The sequence below is a fragment of the Geotrypetes seraphini genome, chromosome 16 (assembly GCF_902459505.1).
Source record: "Geotrypetes seraphini chromosome 16, aGeoSer1.1, whole genome shotgun sequence".
In the NCBI taxonomy this organism is placed as follows: domain Eukaryota; kingdom Metazoa; phylum Chordata; class Amphibia; order Gymnophiona; family Dermophiidae; genus Geotrypetes; species Geotrypetes seraphini.
Genome location: NC_047099.1, coordinates 39,761,314 through 39,777,799, shown reverse-complemented (window position 1 = coordinate 39,777,799; position 16,486 = coordinate 39,761,314). Strand labels below are relative to the sequence as shown.

The window sequence follows — 16,486 nt, the reverse complement described above, 5'->3', positions numbered from 1 at the left end:
CAGGAGTACCACGTTGCCAGTCAGGTTTTCAAGATATCCACAATGAATATGCATGAAAGAAATTTGCATATAATGGAGGCAATATATGCAAATTCAGTGTGGATATCCTGAAACCTGACTGGCAAGGGGGTACTCTAAGACTGAGTTGAGAAACACTGCCCTACAGCATTAGCAACTAGAGAGCTTAGGGGTGGAGGCAGAAATTGGTTTGTTGACACCCCCAATTCCCCCCCAAAAAGGTGTTTTGCTACCTCTGCTTCAATGTACATGTTCCTGAGTGTCTTCCTTACTTTTCAGCCTTTAAGCTACTACTAGGGTTGACATCATCATCCAGGCCAAACAAATCAGGTTGATCCTCTCTGCAGTAATGATGTCCCTGAGAAAAACAGGAACTACTTCTCCATGCACAAAGCAGGAGCAAAACCAGGGTTAGATCAGCCTGTTTGCATTCTGGGCGAGATGGCCATCATATGAGAATGGGCAGTAAGTAGAGTTGCTGATGATTTTATCCGAGTGGATTTATGGGCTTCTAGATCTACTATTCTTCTAGAAATTACAAATGTGAGCCCACAGAGATCTTGTCCAGGATATCTTGCAAAATAATTATCACTGCAAAACAGCCACGTCTAACCCGCCCTTGAGACCGCCCAAAGATCGCCTTCACCATGCCCATCTCGTATTTGATTGTCAGCACTTAGATGTCCAGGCAATTATTTATTTATTTGTTTTCTATCCATCCTCCCCAAACAGCTTAGGACAGATAACAGGTTAACATGCATAATATACAGTTAACAGGTTACATAATATGCCATGGTTACAGTACAAGATTTTACAATACAAGTTTTTGTCCTAGGAAGTCCAAGTGCCAATTTACGATGCTTTTTGGGTGTCTATGTTTTTTTTATTATGAGCCTAATTCCCTTGAGAAATTCAGGTAAAAGGTATATAATCAGCACCCAAATTTCTACTACAATGATCTTTTTCTATGTCATCTTGTTATGTGCCAACACCCTAATGCTCTAGTCCACCTCACTCCCACTAACTGAGCCTGTATCATCAAATTCTCCCCATCCCTTTTTCATCAACTCTCTACTATCCCAACCTTTATTCACTTACTGCTATGAGCCCAGTCTTAAGTACAAGAATTTATATGTTCAGTTATTTAAAGTGGTAGGAGGCAGCACACACTACATCTTCATACATTCAATGGAGGGTGAAACCAAGACAGGTCCTTTAATCAGGGGAACCTAGCAAATGCCATGTTAAGAGTTCAGCAAGGGCATCTCAGTTCACAGGACACACATTGTCTCAAAGGAACTCCAGCATTGTAACAGAAAAGAAAAGACATTGCTTAGTGGCCGTGACTCCAGACCCTAGCGCAGAACCCAACCCATTCTGAACACAACAGTGGGACACAGTTACAAATCTACATCAAACACTTCCCTAAAAAGATGTTTGTTGGAGCACCTCAATATTTAAGGTGTTGGTGCATGTTCAACCCGACACTATTATCTTTCAAGGGGCTCCAGGTGGAGTTCTAACAAGAAGGGTGGTGTTTAGATCAGCTTGTTCCAATTGATGGCTTTGCATTAACTCTCAATATTTTTATTTACTCATGCTACTCTGTTGGTGGCCTTTCCTTCTCAGCTGGATAATTTTTCTGGACGGAAGTTATATTGTACTAAAAAAACAGGTCTTTTGTGGTCAATGAACTGATACCATACCACATCGTTACATATACCCTGCAAATCTTCAACAAGGATTCAATGCAGTTTACAATATATATACTATCAAATTAGGTTCTACAAATAATTACAGATATTCAAAATTACTTAGTGGCCAAAAAAAAAGGTCTCCTATTGTCTCCAGGTCCACACATCCTGTTTCCAACAGTTGCCAACCTAGATCTCAAGTCCCTGACAGAAACACAAAGAGTAGCAACATTCCAAAGCTGAGATTGTGATGTCATAATGCCTCATTCCACCAATGCCTAAGAGCCAGCCTCAGCAGTGATGTCACAATAGCTTGATTGTCCTATATACATAAGAACGGCTGTACTGAGACAGACCGAGGTCTATCAAACCCAGAATCCTGTTTCCAACATAACATCGTGCTTCTAGACCGCATACTGTAACCATAAATTCAACGCAGTTTACAAAAGATTATAAATAAAAATAGGAAAAGGAAACATAGTAGAACTATTTAACCAAATATATATATAAGTTTTCAGTTGGGTTCTAAAATGTTGATAAGAACAAGATGTAAGCAACAACAATCGAAAGTCTTTATCATGGGAAGCTGCCTGATACGCTAATGTACCTAACTAGATCCCAAGCAGTAAACAGTTAAGCTGTCAAGTCCTACTGACCAGTGCCTCTATTTTCCTTATGTTCTCTTGCCATTGCCTGGAGACATTCAGAAGTATCAAGATGTTTTTGTAGACTTTATTCAATTAGGGCCCCTTTTACAAAGCCTTGGTACCGGTTCTTCTACAGCAAATGCACCAAAGCCCATAAGAACTGAATGGGCTTTGGTACATTTGCCACAGCAGAATTGCTACCATGGCTTTATAAAGGGGGCTCTTAGATCTTAATTAAGGCTTTTTTTTTTTTTTTTTTCAATCGCCGGCTGCAGTGGTATTAGCTCCAATGCTCATAGGAATTCTATGAGTGTCGAAGCAAATGATAAAAAAGCTTAACGCAGCTTCATAAAGGGGGGTAATTAAAGTAAGTATGTCCTTTTTGGTTGGGAATGTAGGTTTCTAAGAATGATGCTTTACTTTACTCCTTCCTCTTTCTTAGCTCTTCTTGGCTTTTCTTATTATTTGGTTTTCTTTTTTCCTTGCTATAACTCTCAGTTTCCCCTTAATGTGCACTATTTTTTTTTGGGGGGGGGGAATTTTTACTTTGTAACATGCATTTTGTAGATGTGAATTAGAAACTTTAATTTTATAAAACTGAAATGCCTAAATCATCTAATCACATAATGGATTTGTAAATTGCTCTATTCCTATAAAAGTTCAAGGCGATTTACAATTATACAAGAGCTGATACAAACATGGGGAACTTACAGAAGAAGCTATGGCAGCGTGTTACAATATAAAGATAAAATATGGAAAACGAGCTGATACAGGCAAGGGGAGCTTACAGAGAAGAACAGATATTATTCCTTGGACCAGTGTATACCGCTCATACATATCTCGTAGAGCAGGGATTATCAGCATAAAGGCTGCAATTCAGAAAGTGAAGCGTTTGAGTCCAGAGATTAAGGGCTCCTTTTACTAAGCTGCGATAGCAGTTTTAGCGTGAGCTGGCGCTAGTTCTAGCCGCGTAGCGCGGGTTTAGCGCACGCTAAAAAAGCTATCGCAGCTTAGTAAAAGCCTCAAGGGGAAGCTAGGATAGCTAAGACTGAAAGTTGTTGGAGGGATGAAGGGGTTGAAACAAAAAGTTGAGTGATATCAGCTAGAAAAAAAAATGAGAAAAAAAGAACCCCAAACCACCAACGCCAAAAACAAGTTTATGTTTCACAAAATGCAAAGAGAAATCTGAGGAAAACTGCGCCAAAATTATTTGAATTTATTGATGAAAAGGAGGAGTTTGGTGATTTTTTTTTTTTTACAAATATTTGCAGGTTGGTACACACACAAAAATTGGGGTTAGATGTCACCACCCTGTAACTTGTTCTGGTTTTTGTATTATTTTTGCCCAGAATTGATAGTGGACACCTTTGTATAAGATGTTATAACAAGACTTTTCTTTTCAAAGATGTCTACAACTTCTGATCTAATTTCTTTCAAATAGAATCCACGTAGCTCCTTGATGGACTTTGCAAAAACGCTTCTTTTTAAGCGAAACCCTACCAGAATGTATTTTCCCCTCCCACCTCCTTCCTCCCTTTATTTTTATTTTCTATCTTGATGTATTTATTTACTTACCAAGCCCCCTCCTCCTGTCTTGCTTCCAGTACGTCGGTCCACTATGCTCCCTCCTTTATTATTTTCTTACTCTTTATTTTTAGAAATGTTTTATTTTAAAAATTTTTTAGACTCATCCCATTGTAAACTATTTAGGTACCTGTTTGATAAATGGTATATCAAAGAATAAAGAAACTTGGTTTACAAGGTGCTGGTGACAATAATAAGAGTTCAAAGATCAAATCAAGCATCAGAGGACTGAACTATAGATATTACTTTTTCTAGGAAATATGATTTCCAAAGATCCCGAGTTACTGCCTGGATGAACCACAGGGTAGTAGTGGGGGGGGGGGGGGGAGAAGAGAGATGTGGAGACACACAGCAGAAGTCTTTCTCTACCTCTGAATTGTGAAAAACCGTTGTGAGCAACATCCCCAAATCCACATTAGGTGAACATAAGCGTTTCCATGACACCCTAGTTACGATCCTATATGGTCCAAGAGCAAAGAAGCCCTTTCCATGCTGCAGATGGTATTTTCATCCACTGCAGACAGCTCCGTGGAGGATGTTGGGCATGAACAATAGGAATTACTGGATATGTATTGCTTTCAGTTATTTCACACTGCAGTAATATACATATATAATATTGACATATATAGCATAGGGCTATTGCTGAAATCCCCCGGATTTAGCACATTCCCTCTTTCTAGCTGAACATGTCCAACGTACCACTATATGTCATTGCTGCCCTGCAGTCCCATTCTTGACCAAGGGATCTGCTGAGATTGCATGCGAGGCCTTTATCGACCTCAGTGAAAGAAATCCTCTGCCTTACAAGGAAGAGGGCACCACATAGATGACTTGTTTTTTCCATTTGAGGACATGCATCAGATGGATACATAGACGCACCGCAGATATGCCATATATTTCAAATGGTCAGTATAGATCTATAGCCTAATATTCTTCAACAACACCGTCAGTATTACATATCATCCAAAGCAAGACAACAAATTGCATTTATGAAGGAATTCACCCTGACTGCACCTGCAGGATGTGCTTAGAAATAACAGTGGCCAATGCACATGTGCCATTGCAGATGCCCAGATGGGCCACTTTAATGACCTTCCTACACAATTGGAGTCATTGGGGCTATTTTACTTCATTTTCAAGGGCGCTCGGGTTCAAATGTCAGCTTCTCCCCCAGATTCAGACCAAGGTTGCACCGCAAAATGCAACCCCCAGACCCTCTTCAGAAGGGAAAGGGGGGGGGGGGGTCGGCCAAAGGCTTCCCAAACCGCTGGCAAAACGCACACACCTACCCACCTCCTATGGACTGGACCAAGAAAATATCCAAGGTCATGGTCCCCTTTTATTCTCTGGTCCGAAAGCGCCATTTGCTAAGGGAGGGGGGGGGGACCAGCTGCAGTGGCTTCTCGTGCCCGGGTGGCAAGGATTTCCGCAGGACAAAATGGCTCCGTCCCTTCCGATCGCGGCTACCTTAACCCCCCACCCCACCCCGATCTTTCGCTCCCCCCAAAAGGTTCCTCACCTTGCAAAATGTGGCCCCTGTTGCTGTGGCGCCGGTTCTCTTGCAGGATGCTCTCGATCGGGGGAGGAGGAGGAGCAGAAGCGCCGTCGCAGCAGCAGGCGAGTCCATTGCAAGAGGCGGGGGGGGGGGGGGGAGGCAGCTGTGTCTCAGCGCGCGCCGGGAGGCTGCTTTGCTCTTAGCAAGGTCATGCAAAAAGGGCGGGCTAAGGGGCTGAGGAGGAAGGTGAGCTGCCGAGGTGCCCTGCCATTTGCACCCTCTGGGCTGAAATGCACCGAAAGCTGAAGAATTGGTAGCAGTCGGGCAAAAAATGCAGCAACGAAAAAGGTGGGGAAGGGCTGAAGTTCTAAGGTGCCCCAACTGACCTCAAATCCCTTTGCAGCCAAAATTGTCCAGGTGTGGAGCTGGGGCAAGAGCAATCCAATTCGACTCTCAAAATGGCTGCTGTGAATGAATGATAGACTCAGACGCAAAGGAGTGGAAAAGTCCAACAAAGACTGGTGAACTCAAGATGCTTCACACATTCCTTTGGTTCTTCAATTACAGCATACATCCACTCGACATGTACATGTTTCAGCGCGTGGCCTGCATCAGGAGGCTCACAGGTAAAAAAATGGCATCCAATCGCTGAAAAAATACGACCACTCACACTGGCTCCCAATACAAGCCAGAGTACTCTTCAAATTCTACTGCCTATTATTTAAAGCTATAAATGGAGACAGCCCAACCTACTGGAACAATCGACTAATTAAATCTATCTCAACCAGACACAGGAGAACCCACACAATATTCACACACCCGCCAACCAAAAACATCAAATGAAGAAAATTGTATGACAACCTACTGGCCACCAGAGCAGCGAAACTGGACAGACAACTCACCAATCTGCTGATCTCGACCACAGACTACAAAACCTTAAAAAAAGAAACAAAAACCCTACTCTTCAAAAAATACATAAAACCAATAGAACACAACCAGACATGCCCCAAACTCCTCCTGCTAGACCATCTACTTCTTATCAAATTAGAAAATGTTCAAACTATTCCTTAGAACTTCTTATTCCTTAACAATATGTACTTCTTAATATCATACAATTCTAATGTAATCCGCCTTGAAACACAAGGTAAAGGCAGAATAGAAATCACTAATGTAAGTAATGTAACATAGTAACATAGTAGAAGACGGCAGATAAAGACCCAAATGGTCCATCCAGTATGCCCAACCTGATTCAATGTAAATTTTTTCTTCTTTGCTATTTCTGGGCAAGAATCCAAAGCTCTACCTGGTACTGTGCTTGGGTTCCAACTGCTGAAATCTCTGTTAAGATTTACTTCAGCCCATCTACACCCTCCCAGCCATTGAAGCCCTCACCAGCCCATCCTCCACCAAACGGCCATATACAGACACAGACTGTGCAAGTCTGTCCAGTACTGGCCTTAGTTCAATATTTAATGAATCCCGCATTACGGCGTATGCAGTTCGCAAGAGGTGGCGTTTTTGTAAAGCGGGGTTCATGTGATATCAAATTGGCGATTGGATGCCATTTTTTACCTTTATACAGACCTGAGACTCCTGATGCAGACCATGCGCCGAAACATATACATGTCGAGTGGATGTATGTTGTAATTGAAGAACTAAAGGAATGTGTGAAGTATCTTGAGTTCACCGGTCTTTGTTGGACTTTTCCACTCCTTTGCGTCTGAGAGTCGTGTTTGTGGATTTGACTCTCCTGTGTTACTCTATCTAAATAATAGATGTAACAGTCTATTATTGAGACAGACATGGGGGAAGCCACTTCTTGCCCTGGATCAGTAGCATAGAATGTTGCTACTATTTGGGTTTTTGCCAGGTACGAGTGACCTGGATTGGCCACCGTAAGGATGGGCTACTGGGCTAGATGGACTAGCCCAGTAAGGCTAGTCTTATGTTCTAGCAGGGATTATAAGGTAGTTCTGGTGAAGGGGCTGCTCTTTGCATTCTTCTTTTTTTATTTACTTCAATTGCAAGTACTGAAATGCGGTGCTGATCAGCCATCACATAGATCTTATTGCTGACCTACAAGTGTGTTCATTCTGCTGCCCCTCAATATCTCCCCTCTCTTCTTATACACCTCCCAGAGAATTCTGTTCCTCAAATAAATCGCTCTTAGCTTTACTCTTCTCCACTGCCAATTCCAGACTTTGTTCCTTTCATCTAGCTGCCCCATATGCCTGGAATAAATTACCCGAGTTTGTCTGTCAAGCCCCTTCCCTTGTTTAAAAGCAGACTGAAACCCACTTTTTTGATATAACCTTCAATCCTTAACCCTACTCCTCTGCCCTCCAACCCAGCCAGCTAATTAACCATTCCCCTTAACTGTATCCATGGCATCTTGTTTGTCTATCTGGCTGTTTAGATTGTAAGCTCTTTGGTGTAGGGACTGTCTTCTTTGTGACTCTGTACAGCGCTGTGTGCGTCTGGTAGCGCTATAGAAATAATTCAGAGTAGTAGTAGTAGTGGGAAGAGTTTCAGTCTTTGGGAAGCAGAGCTGAGATTGCGATGTCATAAAGCCTCATTCCACCAATAAGAGCCAACCTCATCAGTGATGTCACAATGGCTCCCCTCTGCCCTCCAACCCAGCCAGCTGATCAACCCTTCCCCTGTATCCATGACGTCCTGTTTGTCTGTCTTGGCTGTTTAGATTGTAAGCTCGTTCGAGCAGGGACTGTTTCTTCTTTGTGACTCTGTGCAGTGTTGCGTGCGTCTAGTAGCACTATAGAAATAATAGTGGTAGTAGTTTATATGATAAATAAAGTGCTCTAAATAAATGCTTTAAATATAAATTTTTCGCAGTAATTTAAGTCTTGAATGGAATCTTTTATTTGGCACAGGGCCCATTTTATTCCCATGGGCCTTGCTGCAGATAACATGCACTAATCTTTAGTAAAAGTTCAAGTTCAAGTTCAGGTTTATTTTGATTAATCGCCTATATAAAGATTTCTAGGCGATGTACAATAAAATACAAGTTAATATCATAATATCACATTAGTTTTACAAAACATCCAAAACATAATCACAAATAATTATTAATTAATTAAATAAAATAGAGAAAATTTCTCTTTACCTAACAATTAACAAAAACATAAGACATAACAGGGAGGAAAGGAAGGAAAGGGTTACAATATTTCTCTTAAAAAAAAGGGAAAGAACAAATGGAAGGGAAAGACAATATAAAAAGGGAGAAAGGAAAGGAAATTAATCGTTAAAAGCATCGTTAAATAAAAAAGTTTTCAATAATTTTTTAAAAGAAATAAGATCTTTTTCCTTTCTGATAAAAAGAGGAAGGGTGTTCCACAATTGGGGAGCTAGTACAGAGAACATATCATTTCTCCTTGTTCCAACAATTTTTAATGAAGGGACCAGTAATAAGTCTTGCTGGGAAGATCGAAGGAGTCGAGTTGTAGAATAAGGGGTTATCATTCTAGATATGAATAATGGCGTATTGAACAATAATACCTTGTAAACTAAGAAAGCTAAGATACCCTAAATTTAGGATGATAAGCTCCTTAGGAATTAGCCTCTGTGTGGGGTTATGATGTCAGCTGCCCTGCTCTGATTGTGGCGTAATGTCTACCACTGTAAAAGCACCGAGGCTTTTCGTTTCGGTTTTCATTAGCTGCAGTCCATGTGCATGGAGGTAAAATACTGCCTTTCATGGGTTTAGCAGAGGGAAGCAGCCTGCAATCTTTGACAGTTCCTAGCAGCCCTTACTGGTCCACATTCACACAACCAGACTTGAGTTTTCATTTTCTGCTTTAGTCATAACCAGGTGATGAGTTCTGGCTGAAACAACCAAACAAAAAAAGCAGTTTTGGTCAGCATCTGCCTGACTGACCCAGTCAGTCGGTCATGTGAGTTTGGGTGTCCGTTCTGATCCCCAAACCAGCCCAAAATAACCATGTGTTTCCAGTGGAAGCCAAAACTGTCTCCCTCCCACCCCTGCCCTTGAGCAGGAGTTGCTTCTTGTCCTGGCCTCTTCCTCACCCCTTTGTCCACCTGGGCTTATTTTACAATCTCTGGTGGTTTAAGAATATAGTTGGGGCAGTGATGCCAGTTACTGCTGCTCATTCCAATTCAGCTCTTAAAATGTATGTTGTGACTGGAGCATTGCTTTTGCTCTATCTATACCACTAAACTACCAGATTGTAAGGTAGTTGGGTGGGGGGGCTACTCTTTGTATTCTTTTTTTTTAAATTATTATTATGACTGCAAGTAGTGCACTTATGAACTTGCACAATATTTTATATAGTAAATAGAGTGCTCCAAATAAATGCTTTTGATACAAAATTTGAGCATAAATTTGAGTCTTTAAATTTGGGGCAATAATAGGGTTACTGAATTTTCTCAAAGGAAAATCTGGACCCATGGCCATGCCCCCAGACGGCATCTGCAAGGTGCCTCCTCCACTGTCAATTCGTCTTTGTTCCTTTCATCTAGCTTCCCCTTAGGCTGGGAATAAATTACCCCAGTTTGTCCGTCAATCCCCTTCCCTTGTTTAAAAGCAGACTGAAAACCCACCTTCAATCCTTAACCTTACTCCTCTGCCCCCCAATCCAGCTAGCAGATTAACCATTCCCCTTAACTGTATCCATAACATCCTGTTTGTCTGTCTTGGCTGTTTAGATTGTAAGCTCTTTCAAGCAGGGACTGTTTTCTTCTTCTTCGGGACTCTGTGCAGCGCTGCATGCGTCTGGTAGCGCTATAGAAATAATTCATAGTAGTAGTGTGGGCAGTCTTGAAGCTTCTTCAGAAATTTAAAGTGACAGTACACTTTTAGCACTCCGTACCGGGCTCCGTGGATTTTACCCTCATGTGAGAATATCTGCCTGCTGTCCCCAGATAATAATAATAATTTTATTCTTGTATACCGCCAAAGCCGTGGTAGTTCGAAGTGGTTTACAACAAAGAAGAGCTGGACAATCAGCGAATATAGGTACAATATAAGATCATACATAGACAAAAAAGTGAGAACAATTCGGACAGGATATATGCAATTGTTATACAGATTAAAACCTATGTTACCAGCATTCGACTTCCATAGCGTAGTGCAAGCATTGATCCTGAATAGGGTGGATTATTGCAATGCCCTATACCTGGGAGTTACTAAAGTGAAGATGAGGGCACTGCAGATGTTGATTAACTCTGTGGCAAGATTGATTCCTGGGGTCCCAAGAATGACTCCTATAACCCCAGTGCTGATTTTGAGTTGGGCGCAGACCAAGCCCAGACTTACTCCAGGCCAAAGGATAATTTTACCTGGTTCCAGTTCACTTCATCCAATCTTTTACATTTGAAATGAGGAAAGACTAAAGAGGTTAGGGCTCTTCAGCTTGGAAAAGAGACGGCTGAGGGGAGATAGGATTGAAGTCTACAAAACCCTGAGTGGAGTAGAACGGGTACAAGTGGATTGATTTTTCGCTCCATCAAAAATGACAAAGACTAGGGGGACACTCGATGAAGTTACAGGGAAATATTTTTTTCACTCAGAGAATAGTTAAGCTCTGGAACGCATTGCCAGAGGTTGTGGTAAGAGCGGATAGCGTAGCTGGTTTTAAGAAAGGTTTGGACAATTTCCTGGAGGAAAAGTCCATAGTCTATTATTGACTATATCTCCCCCTCAGCCATCTCTTTTCCAAGCTGAAGAGCCCTAACCGTTTTTCCTCATACGAGAGGAGTTCCATCCCCTTTACCATCTTGGTTGCTCTTCTTTGAACCTTTTCTAGCACCATTATATCTTTTTTGAGATAAGACCAGAATTGAATGCAATACTCCAGGTGAGGTCGCACCATGGAGCGATACAGGGGCATTATAACATTCTTAGTCTTGTTAACCATCCCTTTTTTAATTAATTCCTAGCATCCTGTTTGCTTTTTTGGCCGCCTTTTTTGGGTGGAAGGTTTCATCATATTGTCTATGATACCCAGATCCAGATCTTAGTAGTTTCCTGAGTTAGGGATATTTAAATATTAACACTTCAGTTGCATCCTCCATATTTGGCATGGGTTGCAGACTGGAATAATAAAATTGTGTCTGTGTGCTTGTTTAATATTTCCTGCAACCTTTAGCTAGTGAATCACCATATATGTGGCTGTTTAGATCCTAGCTGATGCCTACCTGTGATGGTTGTTCTCCACGGACAGCAGAATCCAATAGCTATACATCCCTGTTCTTCCTACCCCAGGATGAAGCTAGCTTTTGACTAGACTGAGTTCTAGTGGCTGAGGCAAGTGGTTTGAGGGCAGCCATAGGGTTCCAACATATATTTTTAAATAAATTAATTCTTGTAGCGATCTGACAATGGCACCATCAATGGTGACATCACCATATATGTGGTTGTTGGATCTTGCTGTCCACAGAGAACACCATTACAGGTACACAACTTTGGGTTTTTTATCTGGCTGTTTACAGGCATTATAAAGATTCTGTTATTTCTGGAGCTCCTCAAGCTTAGCTCTTTCTCAGAAACCCACTTAATAAAATACTGCAGTACAAAGGTTGCCATGAAAAATAAAAGCAAATCAGAAGAGCATTTTAATAAGTGCTCAGATGGAGAATAATGTCCCGAAGGACCGCTCAAATGCCTTTATGATTGTACAAGGTTTCAGCCTTTTATTAAAAGGGATGACCATTCTATACATTCCTGTTGGTTATTTACTGCACTCTCATGAGTAGTTGAGCGCACACTCCTATAAAGGCAGTTAATAAATCCCAATAAATAAATTACCACAATGATGTTACCATGGCTGCAAAAGGAGAATACTTACTATGCCATCCTGCGGTAGGTGGCAAAAGTGAAATGAGTTTTGGTTGGAATTCAGGAGAGAATGTAGTACAGTTCTCCATGGATAGACTGAAGAATGCAGCCACGCAAGCACAAAAATTTGTGATCCAGTTAGCAGTCCATCCTCTTCCCACCTTGATGATATCATAGCGAGCCTTCTCTCTCTTAGTTCAGAGGATTTTCTCTTCACAGCCATCAAAACTATTTCTTAAAAAATGGAAAATGCCAACCTGAAGGTTGTAAGGTACTGGAGGGCTCTTTTACAGTCAACGGCTCCAAACAGAAACCGGCACCAAAGTTTAATTTTCCTGGTCTTCCCCTTCAGGGACTAAATGTACCTCACAAAGAGAAGCTCCAAAAACAAAGAGGAGCAGCTGATTTAATTTCAGCTCATCTTTCTGACACCTCATCCATAAAATTATCAGCTGCGGCTGATGCAGTAATTTGCCATTCTACTCCTTCACCTTTCTCAGTTTTTTTCAAATGCCTGCTCCAATTCTGCAAAATTTTGGTCCTCCTGTCATTAGCACAGACTACATAAGATGCTGCATTACTTCTAGTGCAGCTTTTCCAAATATTCTCCAACACTCTTCATGATAACAACGGCGGGTGTTACCTTACCAGGATGCGCTTCCAAGTCAGTCTCTCCTACAACGCCGTCTCTCCATTTTATATTCCTGAGATAAAGAAGTTTTTTCCCTACCTCTGAACACTCTACAGAAGTTCTTCCATCTACTTCTGACCAAATTCAACCAAGATTTGTTTCACCACAACAATATATTTCCTTAGTGGATTCAAATTATGTTAAATTTATTAAAAAATATTTACAAATCTGGCTATCACATTACAAGGATTGATAGATCGCAAAGATTTTGAAGCACTAATGAAATCCTTTGATGCTCCTAAGGGTTCTATTTTAGTTCTTATTCATTCAGTCCTTCAAGATCTTCAGACTAAAATTTGGCGACACCTTATTCCAGTCATCCTATCTCTAAGTGTCTTGATGCCAAGTATAAGGTCCAGACAGCTCCAGGACATGAAAAACCTCAGTTACTACACTAGTCTGTGCTTTTAGAGGCAGTATAAAAAAAAGAGTGAGGTTGTACAAGGAAAGATTAGGTTCTTACCTTGGTAATCTTTTCTTGTAAACCCACATTCTATTCCTAAAATCTGCCCTGGTATTCAGATTCGTCAGTTGTCTGCCTCAATAAGTACTGGTAAGTTGGATTTCTTGTTTCTTTGACCAGCCTAACCAAGAATACCATCCGCAAATATGCGCTTTGATCCAGGAAGTCTCTCATGTGCCCCACACTGTTAGTGCAGGCTGAGTCTCCTTGTTTTATTCTATTTTCCCAAAAATGTTTGATTGTTGTGATGTTTATTGATAGGAGCAGATTAGACTTGTTCTCAGGGAGTTTCCATGTACCCCTCCCTATTCTGTGTCCTCTACAGGAATGACTGTCTGCTTTGTCACATACTGGAAGTTGGAGGGCAGTCTAGAGATAAGGAAGGAGAAACAAAACTATGCAAATGAGGCTTCCAACAAGAGATCTCATGAGATGGGATTGACTACCTGAGAGTTCAGGCATAAAGTGTGGGTTTACAAGAAAGATTACCAAAGTAAGACTCTAATCTTTCCTTCTTCCCCTTAGCAGATCCTCACTCAGCAGGTAAACAACTACACTTTCCTGTCTGGTGGTGGTGGTCTCTCCAGACCCAGAGGGAGATTTAGGATAGACTATACCCTTTTCTCTCTAGCCTCTAACTAAGCAAACTCTGAGTAGAAAATGTCTCCGATTGCATCAGTTGAAGACATTTTTTTTAGGTCTACATTTATTTATATACTAATGCTTATAAAACAAATCAATAAAGGAACTATACAATGCATACGAGAGGAGTTCCATCCCCTTTACCATCTTGGTCGCTCTTCTTTGAATCTTTTCTAGCGCCACTATATCTTTCTTGAGATAAGGAGACTAGAACTGAACACAATACTCCAGATGGGGTTGCACCATGGAGCGATACAGGGGTGTTATAACATTCTTAATCTTGTTAACCATCCCTTTTTCACTAGCATCCTATTTGCCTTTTTGGCCGCCGACACACACTGGGCGGAAGATTTAATCGTATTGTCTACAATGACAACCAGATCCTTTTCTTGGGCGTTAATCCTCAAGGTGAACCCTAGCATCCGGTAAATGTGATTCAGGTTATTCTTCCCAATGTGCATCACTTTGCATTTGTCCACATTAAATTTCATCTGCCATTTGGATGCCCAGTCTTCCAATTTCCTGTCCGCCTGCAATTTTCACAATCTGCATGCGCTTTAACAACTTTGAACAGTTTAGTTCATCTACAAATGTAATCACCTCACTGGTCGTTCCAATTTCCAGATAATTTATAATTGTACCTATGCGTACGAAATCCTCCCCTACACACCCCAGACACCTCACACTCCATACATACCATCAGACACATACCCCAACTCCCACCCCAAAATAATACCAAGCCATACATATAAAATAGAAACATATCAAGTATGGGAGTGAGCTCTAGTGGACCTGTATACAGAAGGAGGAAATCCCGTCTCCATGTCTGATAAAGCCACTGGCCTGAAGGAATACAGAGTAAAAGGAGTCCAAGAAGATGGACCCCAATGGGATCCACAGTGGTAGCAGCCAGTAGTGGAAAAATCATGCCGCCACATGGGAGTTCTAATCCTGATGTCCCAGGATAACACAGATAATATGGGAGGATTAGTCCCTCAGTCCCTCTAACAATACCATGCAAGGATCTGTACAGGGTAGCAAACCAGTGATCAGGCTCTGAAAGTGCATGGAAGATATCAATACCTTGCAGGAGCTGAGCTAAAACCGTCCCGCAGAGTAAAAGGCCCCCATTAGTCCTTCATGGTGGTGGGAGGTATAGCGGGTGTTATATTGACATTGTCAAGAAATTTTTGCACGGCATCGAGGCTACAGAAGAGTCATTTTTCTAAGTCATCCTTTTATCCCTCCAAACCTGAAGATTAGCAGGATATACAAGTGCAAAGTGAATTCCTTTCTTGTGAAGCCATCACTTGCTCTAGAAGAGTTGTTGCGCTGGAATAGTCTTTAAATAGGAGTATACGGCATCCCTCATATTCCAGCACTTCCAGTTTTTGATAGGCGTGCAAGATCCATTCTGTATCCTTCCAGTTCAAATATTGGGCAATAGCAGATCTGTTGTTTGTTATCTCCCTCTCTTTGTGGGCCATTGCTATGGTCACAGACAAGACTGGTGGGCCCAGTTGTTCAGGGAGCCAGGATTGGAAGAATTGGTATAAATCATTGTCCTTCACTGATTCCAGTAATCCCACCACTCTCAGATTATTCCTCCTTCGACGGTTTTCTTGGTCTTCCAGTCATTCTGTAAGGTGGGAAACCTGTTTCTGAAGGCCGAGCTGAGTGCGCACGTATTGTGCGTCATCTTCCTGATCCAATATTCTGTGCTCTACTTCTGTGAAGAGTCAAGTTCATCACTGATTCCCTTCATCGCGGATTGCAGTTTATTTAGCCAATCTTCCAATGCCGTGAATACCTCCTATGCCCAGGTGCTCATAATTGCAGGTTCTGAAAGAGGGCCCTCCGCAACCTTGGTGATAGAAAATTTTCTCTTTTCACGAGTGGACTTCAGGGTTTTGGCAAGCATTACTGTCTCTCCGCTTTGCAGAAAAAATGCTGCAGGATGCCCCCTTGAAGTCCTGTACTCCTTGGCAAAGGTGTGTTAACTGGTTTGGTGCATAAGGGCTAGGGGGACATCAGAATTTTGTAAGATTTGTGCACAATAACATTTCAACAATTCGACCAGGGGCGTCCAACCTCAGCTCTCGCCAGGTTGGGTTTTCAGATTTCCCTAATGAATATGCATGAGATCTATTTGTATGGAACCAGTGCCTGTAAATAGATCTCATGCAAATTCATTGGGGAAATCCTGAAAATCCAACTGGATTGCAACCCCTGAGGACTGATGTTGAACAACCCATGTTTGACCATGTCCATGGCAGGCATAACTGATAGTGTGTTACATTTTTGGCATGCCAATGGTGGTTTGTGCTAATATTCTGTAACAGAATCTTGGCAATAAGCTCCCATTATAGAACTGGTGTTCAGCACATACCAATGGGTGCCAAAATTGCTGCATAACTTTACAGAATTATTTTAATATT

The 16,486-nt window shown here is 41.6% G+C and overlaps 1 protein-coding gene across 1 annotated transcript in view; it reads right to left on the bottom strand.

The window, feature by feature from the left end:
- Positions 1-5,565, bottom strand: part of SV2A (synaptic vesicle glycoprotein 2A) — a 37,626-nt gene extending 32,061 nt beyond the window's left edge. The window contains exon 1 of the mRNA XM_033925178.1: positions 5,463-5,565. The gene's annotated coding sequence lies outside the window, so the exon portion shown is untranslated. The remainder of the gene's footprint in view (positions 1-5,462) is intronic.
- Between the last annotated feature and the right edge of the window lie 10,921 nt (positions 5,566-16,486).